The 21247-nt window shown below is 38.0% G+C and overlaps 1 protein-coding gene across 1 annotated transcript in view; it reads left to right on the top strand.

Moving 5' to 3' along the window:
* LOC124760357 (collagen alpha chain CG42342-like) overlaps positions 1 to 21247 on the top strand; it is a 641799-nt gene that overhangs the window by 179315 nt on the left and 441237 nt on the right. The gene's annotated exons all lie outside the window — the stretch shown is intronic.

Here is a 21247-nt window from a genome sequence, read left to right as displayed (position 1 = left end):
ATACATGTCTCCTTCACTGCCTTCCCTGATGTCACGCATCACTTCGCCCATGTTCATGTAAACATCATCAGCCCATTACTGTCCTCTGACAACTGCTGGTATCTCATCAGAAGGATGGACAGGTTCACTCGCTGGCCTGAGGCAATGCCGATACCTGATGTCATTGCTGCCTCGATAGCTGCTCCCTTTGTCTCCATGTGGATTGCCCCTTTCAGCTGCCCACACCACAACACCATGGATCATGGATGCCAATTTGGATCTGCTATTTTCCCTCAATGACAGAGCTCTATGAGGTTGACTTGCAACTGACATGGAGCAACCATCCAGCCATCAACAGCGTGTTGGAACTGTTCCACCATACCTTGAATGCTGCCATCATCTGCCACAACAACTGATGGACTGCTGCCCTGATTCTGGTACTCCTTGGCTCCCACTTCACTCAAAGACTGACGTTGAGATGTCTGCTGCTGACCTTGTTTATGTCCAACTGCTCACTGTGCCTGACGATTTCCTGGAGCCCACCCATTTGCCTGTGGATGAAGTCTTCCCTGTATTCGTCACCAGCTTGCAGGACTGCATGGCTTGCCTGATGCCCACCCCTCCCCCATGCTTCATGAGCCCATGCTTCATCCACACTACTGCTGCCCCCACTAGGTCTTAAAGCAGGACTTGGAGACATTTACTCTGCATCTCCACAGCACCCCAACCAGCACTTTGATCCATAGACTGAAGCATGCCTATAAGCTGCTCAGTCCCACGCTACCCAGCCAGACAATCATTCTACCCAGCCCCGCAGACGCACGCTGACAAAGACGCCAGCGCCTCTGATGGTGCCACTATCAACAATGTCACCATGCCAAGCACACTCACCATCTAAGCCCCCGTGATGCCTAAGTACCACACTACAACTTAGGAAATAGTGGGAAACCACCATGCTTGGCCAGTACCACCCCCAACCTACCGGTACTGGCCTTAAGCAACCCAGGCACGAGTATCTCTGATGAGAAGGACACTCTTGCTCCTGGCCCTCTACCTCTCACGCAGTCTATGCCCAAAGCAGCAATTTCACCTCCAGTGCCATCAAAAGCCAGGTATGCCGCTGACACTATATCACTGCCTCTGCCACTTCCACAACAGTGTTATTTCACATGTTCCTTGCACCCTACCCCAGACCTGCTGCCACCTATCTTCACACTGGAGCAACCTGTGATTCGTGCTTACAGTGCCCAGTGTGTATGATTCAGCTGTAAAATGTGACCACCAGGCTGTCAACCACTCCTTGTAGTCACCCAACAATACCACTGTGCCTTTGCCTCTGCAGTTCTGCACTGCCAACCATTCCCAGTACCTGCCCACCCCTGCATGCGTAGCACTGGATACAAGCTCTGCCCTGGCATCGCCCACCCAGTGTGCTGCTAGCTTACTCATTGTGTACAAAAGCTCCCCATACTGTGCCACCACTACCTACCACGTGACAGACTGGCACTAGTGTCAGCCAGCTGCCCCACCCATCTCACACCCAACATCCTGGCATCTGGTGCCTGCTTCTGTCACATGACCAGCAACCATAGTGTCAGTGCCAATATCCACGTCCTCATCATTGATGCAACATGCCCCTCCAAGGTTACCAGCTGTTTTAGAAGTTACATATGGCCATAGCTCACTACAGCTGTCTGCTAAGGCAGTGAGTGTCTTCCCTTATGCATTTACTTCTGTCCCAAGCTGTTGATCCTGCTGTGTGATCAAATATCTGCATACTGTGATTGCTGGCTACTGGTAAGGATCAGGAGCTAAGTCCCTAGTGAGTAGTGGTGGGCAGGAAATCGCGTATCTGTTAGAAATCGCAGTGACAGAGAAGTCACAGATATCACAGTAGCAACTTTACAGAATCTAACTGCGATTTCAGTCACAGTTAGCAGTCGCAAGTAGTATTTCACATTCAAAGACGTGAGCCATCTATTGGTCGAATTTAGCACTGCTTTCTGCGATTTCAGTGACAAGTCGCAACTAAGAGTCGCAAGTAGCAACTAAAAAGCAGTGGCATCTGTTGGCCGAAGTTCGTGCTACGTCCATCTCTGCGGTACGCTATGGAGTCTAACTGCGATTTCCGTGACAAGTCGCAACTAAGAGTCGCAAGTAGCAACTAAAAAGCAGTGGCATCTGTTGGCCGAAGTTCGTGCTACGTCCATCTCTGCGGTACGCTATGGAGTCTAACTGCGATCTCCATGACAAGTCGCAACTAAGAGTCGCAAGTAGCAACTAGAAAGCGCGGTTAACAGTGCCATCTGTGGGTCAAAGTTCGTACTACGCCCATCTCTGCGGTACGCTATGGAGTCTAACTGCGATTTCCGTGACAAGTCGCAACTAAGAGTCGCAAGTAGCAACTAGAAAGCGCGGTTAACAGTGCCATCTGTGGGTCAAAGTTCGTACTACGTCCATCTCTGCGGTACACTATGGAGTCTAACTGCGATTTCCGTGACAAGTCACAACTAAGAGTCGCAAGTAGCAACTAAAAAGTGCAGTTAGCACTGCCATCTGTTGAGCAAAGTTCATACTACGCTATTCGCTACCGAGTCAAACTGCGATTTCTGTGACAAATCGCAACTAAGAGTCGCAAGTAGCAACTAAAAAGCGCAGTTAACATACTTTTCCTAGTGTCATCTGTTGACCGACGTACGTACTTTGTTATGAGAGCCTTGTGCCTCACGAGATCGATGTGCTGTGTGTGCATATGAAGGGCTTATTTCAATAGTGGTACAAGTCCATTTTTGTTAATTTTGAGATATAGAGTCGTAAAGTTAAATGAGTGCTGAAAAATCTGCAGTTGAGATACCAGAAATATTCAAGCATATGGCTTCTTGCTAGAGATGAACCTTTATTTATGTTTGTTTGGATCACTAATTTCAGAAGCATTATAGACAGAAAAGTGTAGGTAATGGACTTGTACCACTATTGAAATAAGCCCTTCATATTATATGACGACATGCACATTCAGCATCAGTTATGGTTGGTCAAATACTGCTGTGACTCTGAATGTATTATATTAATAAGAAGCAACATTGCCTTTTTCTCCTGAAAATATCAAGTAACGTAACAAATGTGTTTGATTCTGCTTCCAATATGACAGTTTTGGTTAATACTCCACATGCCTACAGGACTTTGCAATGTTAACACAGCAGACAGTTCAAGACTCGGGAGAAAAGTTTTACACCTGGTGTTCTACATGGCAACTTCACACACAAGAACTTTTTGCCGACACTACTACCACCTACATAAGTAAGCTTTTCCTGTGTCACTTTCAAGTAATGCACTTAAGCTATTCCTGATTTAACTGGAAGATCTATACTTCCCACTTTCATATCAACAGCCTCAAAATGCATATTGTAGACTTCGGGATATGTTACAGGTCAGTGTCACACTAAGATTGGGGAGAAAGGGGGGGGGGGGGGGGGGGCAGCACGTCGGTATCCAACAAGTGTTTACCAATAAATAAGTGGCAGAAAATTACGGGTATAGGACGGCTTAACATGTGGAAAATGAGATTTTTATTATTCACTCAATGTATTTAACATTTATTATTCCTTTAAAATCGCACAACAACTTCAATAAAACACTTTAGTCAGTCACACACTTATTTCATAATTATTTCACTTTTAAACTGCAAATCCTCTAAGAGCTGTCTTGAATCTTCACGAGTCTCTCTCAACAGCCTTGATGTGGATAGATATGTACAGCAAACAGTAATCAGTCAGAACTGCGTCTGCAAAAACACAAGGATTATTAAACAATTTTTGCTGTCACTTTACTAGCAATATAATTGACAGAGTAGATTGCTAATATTTGCTATATCACATTCGCAAGAACGATCTCACTGAAGTAATTAGGTCCATCAAAACGCTTAGAAACTAATCTCTCGTCTGACGAAAACGGTCTAAAGACTGACAATTTCTTCAGCTCTGTTGACAACGATATTTTGAATTATCACTTTACTGAGTGACTGAAATGTAGTTCAGGTACCTATGAACATAACAATATGTTAGAATTCATTTTCTAAACACGAACTATTACGGTACTGTGCGGCTACTTACATATTAATTACACTATTAATATTTTCACAGTTGTCTCTTTAATACAAAATTAAAGCCAACGGAAGAATAAACGTAAAACATACTTACCAATGACAGCTTTGTTGAGATGCAATTTTCTGTGTGGACAGATGTAACTTTTTCATACGGTGGTACATCGCAGAAATCGCAGGAGTCACAGAAATCGCAGAAGTCACAGAAATCGCAGAAGTAGCAGAAGTCGCAGAAATCGCGGAAGTAGCAGAAATAGCAGTGGCGGAGGGATACACGACTTAGGTTCCTTAACTGCGACTCTTAACTGCGACAAATCACAGTTAAGAATAACAGATACTGAAAAGTAGCATTCACAGAAATCACTGATATCGGAAAATCGCAGTTTAGCCCATCACTACTAGTGAGGCTTTCACCAACCTACCCTCACCCTTAGTCTCCACCTGCTCCTCACAGCGTCATCATCATCATCATCTGCTCCATAAAGCAACAGTACACCACATGGCAACATATATCTGTATCATGAAGTTTGAGTCACACCTGTGCTGCACTGTACCTACACCTGTTATGAAGTGGGGTATGTAAGTCAGTGTTCTGCTCCATGTCTTCCATCAGATATGATTAATTCTGTGCCTTGCATCACAGATTAACTGTGTCATGCTGGTGATACTCAGGGATGAGGTCACGACTTCGCACAATTGCATTATTTGTGCTGCACCTTTGTCTAGTGCCACCACATCAGTGACTAACTCATTTCAGTGTTTATAAATTTTGAAACTGATTCATGTTTTGTAGTAGTGTAGTTCTTAAATAAATGTGTATCTTAAACATGTGAGTACGTTGTTCTTTGTGTGGCACACACCTTGCCTTGTTTCACTATTTCATAACTGAACTTGTAAGTTAGGTAGCAAAACAAATCTTACATGTTCTACCCACTCAGAACTCCTTTCATCATGTTGTTTAGCCACTATGTCAGCCCTCTTTCCTGCTTGTACATCCCACTATCCCGCTATCCCCTCTGTAACTCATGTGTCCTTCCCTCCTCTCCCCACAATCATCAACCCAGGCAAGTTCTCTCTAGTAGTTACATCACTACAGCCATGGTAGTGCATGAATTGGTGTCTGTTGTGTGTGAATTTGTGGACTTCCTGCCAGAGGAAGAACGAAGAGCCAGGGCTCAAAATCTAGTTAATATTGTGCTTGTAGGCACCACACATCAGTCTGCTAAAGGTAAGTGGTAGACTTCCATTATTTTATGAATTATTCAGATTAAATAGTCCTCTGTTAATCTGCATGGAAGTATCTTCATATTGTTGTTTATTTTTATGTACTTATTCCTTGTTTATCACATTGTTTCCTGCCTTTCTTTGGTTATGCTTCCATTTGTACTTTAGTCATTGGTACGTTACAAACCACCCCGCTCCCACATGAACCATGGACCTTGCTGTTGGTGGGGAGGCTTTTCAGTGATACAGATAGCCATACCTTAGGTGGAACCATAGCAGAAGGCTATGTGTTGAGAGGGCAGACAAATGTGTTGTTCCTGAAGAGGGCAGTAACCTTTTCAGTAGTTGGAGGGGCAACATTCTGGATGTTTGACTCATCTGGCCCTGTAACATCAACCAAAACAGCCATGCTGTGCTCATACCATGAATGGCTGAAAGCAAGGGGAAACAACAGCCATAATTTTTCCTCAGAATATGCTGCTCTACTGTGTGGTTAATTGATGATAGCTCTCTCTTGGATAAAATATTCTGAAGGTAAAATGATACCCCATTCAGATCTCTGTGTGAGGACTACCAGAAGAAACAAAACTGGCATTCTATGGATCAGAGCATGGAACATCTGATCCCTTAATCAGGCACGTAGGTTAGAAAATTTAAAAAAGGAAATGGATAAGTTAAAGATAGATATAGTGGGAATTAGTGAAGTTTGGTAGCAGGAGGAACAGGACTTCTGGTCAGGTGATTACAAGGTTATAGATAAAAAATCAAATAGGGGTACAGGGCTATAGATAAAAAATCAAATAGGGATAATGCAGGAGTAGTTTAATAATGAATAAAAAATAGGAATGCAGATAAGGTACTATGGACAGCATAGTGAATGCATTATTGTAGCTAAGATAAACACAAAGCCCACACCCACTGCACATAGCACACGTTTATAAGCCAACTAACTTCTTAGTTGAGGAAGAGATTGAAGAACTGTATGGTAAGATAAAAGAACTTATTCAGCTAATTAAGGGAAACAAAAATTTAATAGTCAAGGGGGACTGGAATTTGATTGTAGAAGAAGGAAAAATAGTAAGTGAATATGGACTGGGTGAAAAGAATGAAAGAGGAAGTTGCATGGTAGAATTTTGCACAGAGCATAATTTAATCATTGCTAACACTTGTTATAAGAATCATGTAGGAAGGTTGTATAGATGGAAGAGAGACTGGAGACACAAGAAGGTTTCAGATTAATTATATAATGGTATGACAGAGATTTTGGAACCAGGTTTTAAATTGTATGACACTCCCAGAGGCAGATGTGGACTCTGGCCGCAATTTATAGGTTATTGACCACAATTTATAGGTTATGAACTGTAAATTAAAACTGAAGAAACCGCAAAAGGTAGGAACTGAAGAAGAAGGAACATGGATAAACTGAAAGAACCAGAGATTGCTGAGAGTTTCAGAGGGAGCATTAGGGAATGATTGCCAAGAATAGGGGAAAGTAATACAGTACATGAAGAATGAGTAACTTGATAGATGAAACAGTGAAGACAGCAGAGGATCAAATAGGTAAAAAGATGATGGCTAATAGAAATCCTTGGCTAACACAGGAGATACTGAATTTAATCGATGAAAGGAGAAAATATAAAAATACAGTAAATAAAACAGGCAAAGGGAATACAAACATAAAAAAAATGGGATTGACAGGAAGTGCAAAATGGCTAAGCAAGAATGGCTAGAGAAAAAATATAAGGATGTAGAAGCATTTATCACTAAGGTTAAGATGGATACTGCCTTCAGGAAAATCAAGGAGACCTTTGGAGAAAAGAGAACCACTTCTATGAATATCAAGAACTCAGATGAAAAACCAGTTCCAAGGAAAGATGGGAAAGCAGAAAGATGGAAGGAGTATATAGAGGTTCTATACAAGGGAGGTGTGCTTGAGGGCACTACAGATAGCCTTCAGAGGGCCAGCCATGACAAAACTCTTCCATCTGGTGAACAAGTTATGTGAGACATGCAAAATACCCCGAGACTTCAAGAACAATATAATAATTTCAATTCCAAAGAAAGCAAGTGCCGACAGGTATTAAAATTATCGAACTGTCAGTTTAATAAGTTATGATTGCAAAATACTGACATGAGTTCTTTATAGAAGAATGGAAAAGCTGGTAGAAGCAAACCCCAGGGAAGATCTGTTTGGATTCCAGAGAAATGTAAGAATATGCGAGGCAATACTGACCCTACGACTTGTCATAGAAGATAGGTTAAGGAAAGGCAAACCTACATTTATAGTCTTTGGGACTTCAAGAAAGCTTTTGAAAATGTTGGCTCTCTTTCAAATTCTAAAGCTGGCAGGGGTAAAATACAGGTAGCAAAAGGCTACTTACAAATTGTACAGAAATGATATGGCAGTTATAAGAGTCGAGAAACAGGAAAGGTAAGCAGTAGTTGAGAAGGGAGTGGGAGAGTGTTATAGCCTATACCTGATGTTATTAAATCTGTATATTGAGCAAGCGGTAATGAAAATAAAGAAAAATTTCTAGTAGGAATTTAAGTCCAGGAAGAAGAAATAAAAACTTTGAGGTTTGTTGATGACATAGTAATTCTCTCAGAGACAGCAAAGGACTTGGAAGATCAGTTGACTGGAATGGACAGTGTCTTGAAAGGAGGCTGTGAGATGAACATGAACAAAAGCAAAGCTAGGGCAATGGAATGTAGTCAAATGAAATCAGGGGATGCTGCAGGAATTACATTAGGAAATGAGATGCTTAAAGTAGTAGATGAGTTTTACTATTTAGGCAACAAAATAACTGATGATGGTTGAAGTAGAGAGGATGTAAAATGTAGGCTGGCAATGGCAAGAAGAGCATTTCCAAAGAAGAGAAATTTTTTAACATCAAATATAGATTTATGTGTCAGGATATATTTTCTGGAAGTATTTGCATGGAGTGTAGCCATGTATGGAAGCGAAACATGGATGACAAAACAATTTAGACAAGAAGAGAACATTCGATTGATTCTTTTTGCATTTGATGTGTTCTATAGTGGGCTTATTGGGACTTTTGGGGTTACCATTAACTCTTGGGCAGTGCCTTGGAAAACCCCCCAAATAATGGTATTTTGACTATATTTTCACTGTCAACAGTAGACCAAAATGTAAGATCACTATATACAGCAAATACCTAAGATCCCAATCTCAACCTACCGTGAAAATTTTCATTATATCTTGATCCCTTTCCAAGATACGAGGGTTGAAAATCACACTACTTGTGTAAGTAAAAAGGAAATGAAGTCCCGTGCTTCTTGGCAGAGTGTAGAGGAATGATGCAGGAGACCCGCACCGCTATACTAGGCAAGGTCCTAATGGAGGTTGTTTGCCGTTGCCCTCCTCCAAATAAATAAAATACATAAAAAAATTAAATAATGATTATGGCTATATCTGAGATATCTCCTGATTTAAATTTATTGGTATACCCATGATGAATAAATGATGCATTTGCATAATTTTTTATGGTGTTTCCCAGAGCAACTGGCAAATCTGGGATTTTTTTTATCCATGATAAAACCAGGAAAAACCCAGAATTTTTTTGGAATTCCAGGAATTTTTCATTGTTTTAGTTTTCAGTTAAATTTTTGTCATTTTAAATGCTAAGAATAGATACTCTAACAAAGAATATTACTGTATCCTGCTAATGCAGAATAATATTGCTGCAATAAAGCATAAATGAGAGAATAAAAACCAAAATAAACTTTAGTTGCAAAGGAAACGCATCATTTACAACAACAAAATGCTGTGCATACACAAATGTCTGCCAGCAGCAAAATGTGTCAGAGACTATGCAGTAGTTCCTAACAACAAACTGCTTCTGATGAATGTGGTGTCACAACTCTTTACATTAGGTTTGTTTGATCAGTTGCCAGTGTGCTTGTGTGCATGTGCAATTTGGTTGGATATGAGCAGTACATTCTCCTGCTTCTGGTTAGTTGAAGCCAGATGCTAACCATAATTTTTTTCCGTTGCACCCAAGCTGCCAGATTTAGTGGAGGGCGGTAGTCTCCACATGACCCATGTTTACATTTAGTGATTTTGCTGTTTCCTCTTCATTTACAGCTCTCACGTCAAATGAAAATAGAACAGATTTCTGTAGCCAAGATCAATCAAGTGAATTAAAATACATTCACATAATTACAGAAGGCTGAAATATATTATTAGTGTCAGTTTTCTGATTTTATTTTATTTGCACATTTTTGGCAGTCACGCATTAATTGCCTTGCAGAACAATGAAGTTATCTTTGTCAGTTTGCTAAAGAAATTTAGCTTTCATTAATCTTTTCTGCTGAGGCAGTAAATTTATTTGAAATGAAGTGTTTCATTCCACACTACTGTCTAGTTTCAACTGTTTGCTGAATTTCAAGTGCACATTTTCACCTTCTGGCACATAGGGCATTATGCCATAATAAAGAACCAAACTAGAGGTAATACAGTACTGGTACTCTAAGAAAATTCACACCCCAGAAACCACACTGAAAAGGTTAATATCGGATTGAGGCACTCTTTGTTCTGAATCTGGACATACGAATGTGCATTCCAAGCCAAATTTTGCATTTTACTATGATTCACCAAATTCTGATGCTCTTGGAGTATCCTCTGATGTCCTCTTTCTCTTATAACGTAATGAGATCTCTCAATGCTTTATATGTACAAACATACAGGCTTCCTATGTAATTGTGCACACACAGTAAAGCCTGTTCTCTGGCGCTCTCTGGAAACTGCTGAATCGAACCCTTTTCTAACAGGTCTCGGGAAAATATTGGGCATGGTGCTTTGGAAAGCGTTACTTTCAAAGTAAATTTACTTTTATTTAAGCTGACTTATGTTACATATGAGAATGTGTGATGAATTTCTTAAATCACAGAGCATTTGACCCTCGTTTGAAACTTAACATTTTGACGATCAGCCACTTAGAAGAATTTTGTACCCAGAAGACCAGACATTTATGTCATTATTTTAAATTTTGCTCGCACATTTGTGTGATGTATCTTAAAGTTTAGCATACGAAAAAAGACCAATATTACATGTGACGCTTAGCTTCTCTTGTAGCTTATTAATCTTCGATATCAATATTATATGTGAAAGCTTGGCTTTTCTTGTAGTTACACTGTGTATATTAATTTAAATCATTAACTTTTCCTATGCTACTTAACAGTGATGTTGCTATTGGCTGACTGCTTCACCTGCCCTATGCTCTAAATATCTGCTGTCATCAGCTGGCAAGATCACGTGATATGATCTGTGATTGCCTTACAAAAGGGCATTGCAATCTCGATTTCAGTGCTTCAGAAGCTAACATGTTGTGTTTGGTGGAATTTGAATTTATACTTTTGTAATGCAAAAATATGCAGCATATCATAGTATGAAAAATATGCAGCATACACCATTCTTTTTTTTTTTTTTTTTTTTTTTTTTTTTTTTTTTTTTTTTTTTTTTTTTTTTTTTTGGTCGGGTTACATTTTCTAATGTATCAGGAAGTTCTACGCTGGTGTATAAAATGTTAACCATTCAAAGGAATTAAGTTTTTCAGCTCCATGGGAAAGTATACTGTCATGTAACATGGGAAAAGTGTATTTTTACCCAAGAAAAAGTGTATTTTAAAGGGAAAATCTGGGATAAATCTGGGAATTTTGTTTCCTTGTCCACATATACACCCTGTTTTTGCAGGTACAGTTTGCCAAAATTGTATTACCTGTAGGCTTAAAAAATGTTAAAAATATGATCTTTTGGTTCCAAAACTCAGCCATGGATTCCAAGATGACTATGCACAGCAAATGGCAGTAGTTTTTATGATATGTTCATAAGATCCCAGTCATTAACAACCTCAGAAAATTTTCTAGGTATTTTTTCCCTTCCCAAGGTACAGGGGTTCAAAGTGCCCATACTTGTGCACATAAAATATGCACTTAAAATGCAGAGTAAGGCTAAAACGTAGTTTGCAAAATGATGTGGCATGGGGAAATATGATGTAAAGTGCCTCCATTATCTTCAGAAGGGTTCTGGGAACTCCATGTTGTAGCACTGAGGCACATTCAAAATTTTTGTACCTGTAAAATCTGGTCTGCGATGTAAGAATAGTTTTGCATTATTTCAGTTTCACAAAAGGAAACTGTTCAAATTTTTCTGACCCTTCAAGTTCTTTTCATATGCTGTGGCAGGGAAAAGAATGGAACCAGCAGAAAATGATCCTATCAGAGCACAAAAAACCAAAATGCTCCTCTTCATCAAAAGACTCTGACTGAAAAGCAGGGGGCAAGCTTCCTCATTCTACATTTAAAACTTTTTGCAAAAATAATGGCAAGTGAATATATTCCCACTTTTGTATGCTCAAAGAGATGGAGACAGTGGCAACGGGAAAGAAATGGAGAGCTAATAAGTACTGGAAAATAGTAGAGAGTGGTTGTGGCAAAGAAAAAATGAAGGAGACATTTTGCAGTGCAAAAGAAAGGGAGAGACAGAGAGGCAGTGGAGTGTAGTTGACAGTGACAGAACAGTGCTAGGAAAAGAGTGAAGGAGACAGTGCCAGTGAGAGAGGAGTAAAGAGAAGGAGAAAGTAGGAGTGGGTGAGCGGCAGTGATAGTGAGAGACAGAGTGTATGCCAATAACAATAAGGAAGAGAGAGATAGTCACAGTAGTGAGAAGAGACAGTAGCAGTGGATAGAATGAATGAGGTAGTAGCAGTAAGAGAGAACAAGTGGGACAGTGAGAAGAGACAGTAGTAGAAGGAGAGAACAAAGGTGAGTGTAGCTGTGAGACAGGAACCCTTGACAGTTGGAGAGCCACAAGCAATTGGGGATGGATGGGGGTGAAGAGTTACAGCAATTCACTAGTGGATGTGAGTGAGTTACAGTTAGAGCAGCTTGTGGGAGTGAGGGGTGAGTTGGATATTAAAAAGAGCATGATTATGTTGACATGCCAATATTTTTGCAAAACATTTTAAGTGTACTGAGGAAAATAGAATGAGGCAGCTGGTACTTCATTTTTCAATCAGAGTTGTTTAATAAAGATGAGCATATTCATCTTTTTTGTGCTCCAGTGTGAGCATTTTTCCTCTGGTTATTGCTTCTATGAGGTTTACCATTTTCTGAATTTATTTTCATTTCTTCCATATACTTTCACTTTTTTGACTGTATGTGGTTGCTGAAGTACTGTGTTTTCTACATGTGTTCTGTTTTCTTATTTTCATTTCTTTTTTTCCTTTTTGTTTTATATTCATCATAGGACTCCTGAGCGAAGCACAGTAGTGAAAGCTCATATTGAAAGATCTTTTTTTGAGTGTTCGGTTCACAAAATACACCAAAACTGTAAGTTTTGGTTTACCTTTAATTTACCTATGTTTCTGTCTGTTATATTAATTCTTATATATTCTTGCTTCATAAAAATGTTACTAAAATACAAGTGCATGTGTAGATCATGGAAAACTTAAAGCAGTGACTGGTGTGCTACAACAGTAATTCCAGTAATATTTTTGTTTTAGAGACTGATTTGATCATCCATGGAACTGAATGTTGAATTCATCATAAAACTGCAGCAGTTGCTTTGCCACCATTTTAAATTTCTGTTAAATCTGAATAATTTTTATATCTGACAGTTACTCCTAGGAAAATTAAAATGATTTGGCCCTGTAATATTTGGCCAGCAAATATTAATCAGCCCATTGTTTAGTATCAATGTTGACCAATATGTGAGTCATTATTCGTCTTTTTATGAAACTGATGTAAATTACTAAAGATCGGCACAAAAAGAAGCAGAGTATGAACTAATATAAGATGATATGTGTACATACACGAAAGGCAGTACCAAGCACATAACTCTCCTTTAATTCTTATTTTTATTACTGATTGTTCACCTTGTACTAACTTGGCAGTAACAACTTAACAAAGATAATCTCTGAGTGAAACAATAATTAAGTAAAGCTGAAGAAATAATTACCCTGTTTACTGTGTGACAGCAGACATGTGCAGGAAGGAAAATTATAAAAAGGTAGTCACTTTTGTATGAATCATTCCTTCAATTGGCAGTTGAGAGGAGGATGTCAAAGGGAACAGGTGTATGCAAACATGAAAATCAATCAGGAACTCTAATACAGTGGAAATGGCAGGAAAGGATGAGAGAAGAATCAATTCTGGATGTAGAGCAACAAATGTGGTATAAAAACATAAATTAATGTATTTCCCTTGATCATATTCCTTCCAAACATTTCTAATCTTTTACCAGAGGGAACTTCTCAAAACTAGCATTTTTGTGTCAATTTGTTTATGGGAGTGTCTAGCAATACCTCGCCAGTGTGTCTTGTTATGTGTATTTACATGTGTGATTCAGAAAGTAAGGTCCAAATTTCCATAACTAATAGAATGTCACACCAACATTGAAACATGCATGTGTAGCTTACTCATCAGATAGCACCATTCTCATTGGTATTGCCACAGTGTGCTGTTTATAGTGCCAGTTCAACATGTTTAAAGCAATTGATCAGCCTGCTGAGTGTGAAATATAGTCAGAGATTTGGTTTTTGATAACAAAGAATAACACAGCAACAGAAATTCATCAATGGGTAAGTAAAGTGTATTTTTCCAATGTAATGAGTGACAGAAAAGTGCATAAATGAGTGAGAGCTTTCAGGGATAAATGGAAAAGTGTGTGTGATGAACTTTGATCATGCTGACCATCAGTGATCTCTGAAGATTTGGTCAAAGCCATGGATGGAAAGATTCCTGAAGACTGGTGAGTCACAAGTTCAACTTCAGCATTGGAATTTATGAATGTAGGTAGAACAACTTTCTACAATATTGTCTCCAAAAGATTGCAGTTTTGCAATTTTGCACATGTTGGGTTCACAGGCTGCTTACTGAGAAACACAAGAACACAAAATGGAAAGAATGGCTTGTGCTCTTGATTTTTTGGACTGATATCTTAAGAAAAGTGGTCAGTTTTTAGAGAACATTATCACAGGTGATGAGACATTGGTTTCTCACATGACTACAGAGTCTAAATGTCAGTCAATGGAATAGCATCAAATGACATCACCAGTCAAAGTCAAGGCCAAGCAGACAATCTCAGTGTACAAGGTTATGGCAGCCATGTTTTGGGACAGACATACGATCTTGATAGTTGAATTTATGCAGCAAGGGGTAGCAGTAAATGCAGCCACTTACTGTCTGTCCTGACTAAACTTTGACATGTAATACAGAGTAACTGACACGACCTTTAGATGTCTGTAGTTTTGTTACTGCATGACAATGCCAGACCCATTTTGCCACTGACATGCAAAATCTGATCATACTGTTTCTAAGGGAACAGTGATTCTCCACCCACCATACAGTTCAGACTTAGCACCAATCAATTTTCACTTGTTCTACTATGTCAATGATTTTTTCAGTGGCAAGTGCTTTGTAACAGATGATGGGTGAAAGAGCAGGTAAAGATTGGTTATCATCATATGTGGCAGATGTCTGTGACTTAGGGATACAAAAGCTTGTAGAAAATTATGACAAATCTTTAGACAAATATGGAAGCTACATAGAAAAATAGGGAAACATGTAAAGAATTAAAAAAACAGTTTTTTGAAAAAATCAGTGACAGTTTATGTTTTATAAGAAATTAGACCTTACTTTCTGAGTAACCATCGTATTAGTGCACAATGCATGAGGATATGTCTAACATTACCCAAAGCCTTAGACATTCTACAATAAAAGAGGATAATTCTTAACTCCCCCCCCCCCTCCCCCCACAAGAAGTCTAAATATTGCTCGCTGCCTCACTCCAATTATCTCTTCCTCCATCTCTCAATCTTCTTTCTCTTTCATCTTCATAGGTCCTTTTTAGACATCAGGCAAAGTCCTGACACAATTTTTTTTATTTAATGGTTGCTATAAATTTTTTGTTGCCTAAATTATGTAAAGAAAATGAATGAAAAGCTAGAATGACTCATAATTGCTCTATATTCATGTCTCTTCTTTATATATCTACATCTTTATGAATATAATAGGGAAACATTCCACGCGGGAAAAATTCCCATTCCCACTTTCTATGTGGGAATGACCAGCAACAAACTGTCCATTTGCATGAATGGACACAGGCAGACAGTGTTTGTTGGTAATGAGGATCACCCTGTGGCTAAACATGCCTTGATGCACGTCCGGGTTATCTGGATACTTCCCACTAACACCAACCTGTCAGAACTCCGGAGATGGGAACTTGCCCTTCAGTATATCCTCTCTTCTCGTTATCCGCCATGCCTCAACCTCCGCTAATTTCAAGTTGCCGCCGCTCATACCTCACCTGTCTTTCAACAACATCTTTGCCTCTTTACTTCCACCTCGACTGACATCTCTGCCCAAACTCTTTGCCTTTACAAATGTCTGCTTGTGTCTGTGTATGTGCGGATGGATATGTGCGTGTGTGCGAGTGTATACCTGTCCTTTTTTCCCCCTAAGGTAAGTCTTTCCGCTCCCGGGATTGGAATGACTCCTTACCCTCTCCCTTAAAACCCACATCCTTTCGTCTTTCCCTCTCCTTCCCTCTTTCATGACGAAGCAACCATTGGTTGCGAAAGCTAGGATTTTGTGTGTATGTATGTGTTTGTTTGTGTTTCTATCAACCTGCCAGCGCTTTCGTATGGTAAGTCACATCATCTTTGTTTTTAAATATATCTACATCTTTATCTGCATAAACATACATACTTTGCAAACAACTGTGAAATTCATGACAGAGGATACTTCCAATTGTAGCTTGTACTAAGACTACTTTACAGCAGAGTGAACACAAGTGAACAAGCATCAGCAAATGAGAATTCTCTCTGGTGAGTGAACAGTATTCAGTTGTGTTCACTATGTATTTGCTGGTGCTCACTTGTGTTCTGCTGGTTGTTGCTCTAATAGCAAACCATCAAAGGAAATTCACATTTTCTCTGCATCAACAGTAACAATGCAGAGAGCATTCATCAACTATTTTACATGTGAACTTCTTTTGTTTTTGGCATGAGTTGCATGAGAGGTGGAGTAGTTGAAGAGAATCTAATGTTGATTGTAGAAGAATGTAAATATCATAGGTGCTTGTGGAATACAAGAGATTCACAGCACTGATTCTGAAGAAAAAGAAATGTGATTGGCATAAAATTGACAAAACAGTCATAGGCCTCACTGAGAAGACGATAACACCATTAGAAGCTTACATAAGGTGGTAACAGAGTGAATAAGCACAAGCGTTCTGTTTATTTTTATTAAAAAGGAACATCATGGTAAACTGCCTTGACAGTAAACAAGTGTGAATATGTATCTATTACACTGATTACAATTAAAACTGTATGACAGATGTTATAATTCATGTTTCTTACATTCATGGTAACTGTAATTACATGCCTCATGATTACTGCTGTTGTACAGGTTTTTGTTGTAATAACTGAACAGATAAAAATTATTTCCTGAAATCATGCTATTCTTTTTCTAACAAAGTATATAGCCGATTTGATCAAGTAATCTATGTGACAAGTTGCATGTACATTTCAAATTTCACTGATTGTACTTTATTGACATTATCTTCCTTACAAGTACTTTAGCAGAATCCTCAAGAACTTTACATTTATGTCACTGACAACATCAGAAATTGTCTGAGTTACAGCATCTACTGAAATGCAAACCAGTTACTAAATAATTATCTCCAGGTGCTATCAACTTGAGTGTAATGCTGTCCTTCCTTCAGGTTGTGTTGATTGCTGATAAGTAGTGCTCACCTTTTAAATTTTCTGCTCACTTTCAATGAGAATCTAGTGAACAGTGTCAACTCACATATGTGCATAGCTTGGTAATAATGTTAATGAAGCTTGGAGATGTAACTCAGTGTTCAACACTCTAACTCCACATGTTTCAAACTTACATGCAAATAAGACTCCTACAGTATTCTTTTCCTACGTCATATTGCATTATTCTTCAAAAACAGGGTACTTGCCATGCAGAACAATCCTATTTGAATATAATAGGTTTGCATTGTGGCTGTAAGTTGTGCTGTTGTCAAGTGGAACCTGTGTGACAATTATTATTAAAAAATGGTAAATTGTCTAAAAATGCATGTTCACTTGTCATTAAATGAAACAACTGGTTCACTGTTACCAGTCACTGTTTATTTATCTCCACGACATGTTTCAGAGGTTTAAACCTCCATCATGAAGTGGATTTACATTTGTTAGTATGATGTGTGTTGTGTTACAATTTTTTGGAGGAACTTGTGGCACTATCTAGCGGAGAAACAAAACACTATTTCAGAACATACTTTTGGGTTTCTTTTGACAAAAAATTAAATGTATATCTAACAGTAAAAATAAATTATGTAAAATAGAGTACCTCCAGTGGTCACGGGTTTCTTTCACTGACAGTATATGAGTGATGTGTTACGACGGTGCAAGGAACCTGTGACCACTGGAGGTACTCTATTTTACATAATTTATTTTTACTGTTAGATATATGTTTAGTTTTTTCTCAAAAGAAACCCAAAACCATGTTCTGAAATAATGTTTTGTTTTCCGCTAGACAGTGCCACAAAGTCCTCCAAAAAATCACACACACACACACACACACACACACACACACACACACACATCATACTAACAAATGTAAATCTACCTGATGATGGAGATTTAAACCTTTGAAATGCTTTGTGGAAATAAATAAACAGTGACTGGTAACAGTAAACCTGTTGTTTCATTTAATGTCAATAACAGTCACGGTAAAGCCTAACCTAAAAAGTTCACATTTAAATGTTCACTTGTGTTAACTTACATTTATTCCATCATAAATGAAGTGTTAAGAGTTCTTCCTTTTACATTTATGTATGGAGCTCAGGAAGAATGACTGTTTAAATGGCTCTGTGCTTGCTGCAACTAGTCTGATTTTATCTTTGTGGTGTCTATGAGAACAATACTTGGGAAGCTGTAGATTCCTTTGTTAATACTGGTGCTTGAAGCATTGGAAGTAGGCTTTCATGGAATATTTGATATCTACCTTCAAGTGTCTTTCAGATAATGTTTATGAGTATTTACTTGACTGACTCTCATCAGTCAGATAGGCCTGAGTCCATATATACAGCCCATTATTGTATACATTCAGTATCCTGTTACTTCTATTGTATTTGGTACAGGTCTTACCTTCAGCGATATTACAGGATAGGCCACATGAGTTTCTTGTAAGCAGTTGCTTCTGTAGGCTAACTACATTTTCCCTGTGTCATATCAATGGATCAAAGTCTGCTACCTACTTTACCTACATTACCTACATTTAATTTGCCCACAAACCATAGCACTTAATTACTTCCTTGTGTTGACTGGTAGCAGTTATGATTCATTAATACTGGAGTCATGTGTTGTGGATTTTTGAAGTTCACAATTTTACATTTTGTACATATAAAACAGGTTTTCAATCTTTGCACCAATTGACAATCAAATCAATGCCTAACTGGGCATTTGTGCAACTATTTTCAGATACTACTTCATTATCGATAAATTAGGGATGAGAAAAAATCATTTAGTTATGATCAATAGTGGTACTATTTTTTACCAATTTCAATGTCACTTGTTGCCAATTTCAGTTTATATTTCAGTCAGTTTTGATGTCCCTTGTTACTGTGTTCGGTGTTGTTTTTTTCCAATTTTGGTGCTATTTTTTGGTGATTTGTATTAAGAAAAAAGAAGTCATTTATGTTAAACACATTGAATGTTATCAGTTTAAAAATGACTCTGCAGCCATGCACTGCTGTATCCTTTGAAAAGCAAACAGTCTCATAACTTCAAAATTCTGTTCTAGGGCATTATACTGCTGATCCATCAACACTTAACTGTATCATAAAAACAATTGCCCAGAGTATGTACTTGAAGATGGAAGACTTACTGCCTTCAGTACAACACAAAGCATTTGACAGTATCCATATTTCCAGCTGGCATGGAATGTCACTTTTTCACTAAATTATGAAGGGATTTGTATCTCTTCAGAATACGTGCATGGCTGAGACCTGAAATTCCAGGTACACATAACAGACTCTTTGACATGTCAGTATTAATGAAGTTCATCACTATTGTTCTATAGCTGAAACAAGAACCTATGGCTGTGAACAGTTTTCTGCATGGATTTATGGCCATAAGAGTTGTTAGTGTAGTTTAAAGGTGCAATTTATTGTGTGTCAGTATTTCCTAAACGTCTGCACAAACCATTTGCCCTTTCATGTTTGTCAGAATTTTGCTGCTTTCATCACCAAAACTCACTTTTCCTACAATAATGAAAAAGTCTTCAAACTCTTTTAATTTGGAATAAAAAAGCTGGAACTTTTATTAGGGTGGACTACATTGGAAATAATGTATTTTTGTTTGACATCAAATCTTGAGCCATAGTCTTTAAACAGCAAATGAACAGCCATTTTAAGAGTGTGTACAAACTGCTGCCATCTGATTAACAACATATTTACATGATGTAACATCCCTGCCCTCAGTACAGATAAAAACTGACTCGAATTTTAATTATACATTGCTGTCTTCTCATTTAATAAAATGGAATAATTGCGATGTCTTCAAAGCATTAGAGCAAGAAATGTGACATTATTTATGTATAGTACTTAACTCAAAGAGTCAATGCTGAAGATGAACATTGATATTGATTATTCCTCATTTTTCTTCAGTGAACCTGGATTTTCATTTTGGTCTTATGTATTTATGATGTGGAAATAGGTTCTATACTTTTCAAATAATTTTTGACTTTCAGGTTTCATATTTTCTTCATTTCTTAAAACTTTTTACAACTAATATGAACCATCACTTCTCACAACTTTTACAACAACTCTCTGTAGCAACTTCCACCTTACTCTTACTCCCTGCTTCCTCTTCTTTGGCCTAGCACAGGCCCTTCTATACGTTAATTACAGTGCATTTGTATTGTTACAGTTACAGTTTTTGTGCTGTACAATAAAAAATGAGTTGGTCCAAATTGCTTTAAATCTGACAATATATTAAGCAGAAAATAGTTACACATTTTGAGTAAATTGTTTAGCACTTTAAGTATTTTAATGCCCTACAATAGATGTGCTAATGTTTTATAATTTTATGCAAAGAACAATATTTCGAGTAATACTGAAGGCTTGCAATGTGCAAAATGTTTACACTCTGAGGAATTGATTACATTATTTTGATCATAAATATGTTGCTTCAAATGTTGTTAGAAAATGAGTAATATTAGTTGTAAACTGACACATGATCATAAATGTTCACTACAACTGAGTAACAAGATTACGGTGTATTGTGTTCTTTATTAAAGAGATGTGTTGTATTATTTAGTTGGAGAATTTCAGTCTCTTGCATTTCAACAGAAAGAGGAAAATTCCAAATTTCTGGACATTTTGTAAAAGTGCTGATTCCATGTTATATAGCAAGAAACTGTTGATTTTGCAGTATTTTTTTGCACTAGCATTTACACAAAATTTTCCTCTCCCTATAGGTATCTGCATAATTGTAAACATCTGAGGTTAATATTAATATAGTCTGCTAGATCATAACAACATGGACAGCAAGGATCCCAATGCACTTAGATGAGACATGCCTAAAGTTTTATTTGTATCTGTTGATAACTTTCCATCCAAGACATCACCTTGTGTCACCCCTACCAAGACATGCTCAATCTAGTGACAACTTTTATTTGATACACTATATGATCATTCGTTCATTAATGAGTATTGATAGGGTACTGAGTCACATACTGTGTGGTACGATTTTTGGCTGTACATACATTTTTGATTCACTGTTCTGCATTTTCTTAATATGTGCTTCAATATTCAGTGGCCTCAAGCATTATAAAAAAAGTAATGAAGTGTGGTGTTCATTATTTTCCATGTTAATAAACTCTGCAGAAGCTGAATAGCATCTACAA

This window comes from Schistocerca piceifrons, chromosome 1 (genome assembly GCF_021461385.2).
Source record: "Schistocerca piceifrons isolate TAMUIC-IGC-003096 chromosome 1, iqSchPice1.1, whole genome shotgun sequence".
Classification (NCBI taxonomy): Eukaryota; Metazoa; Arthropoda; class Insecta; order Orthoptera; family Acrididae; genus Schistocerca; species Schistocerca piceifrons.
The sequence above is the reverse complement of the archived record's forward strand: the minus strand, read 5'-3'. Positions and strand labels throughout refer to the sequence as shown.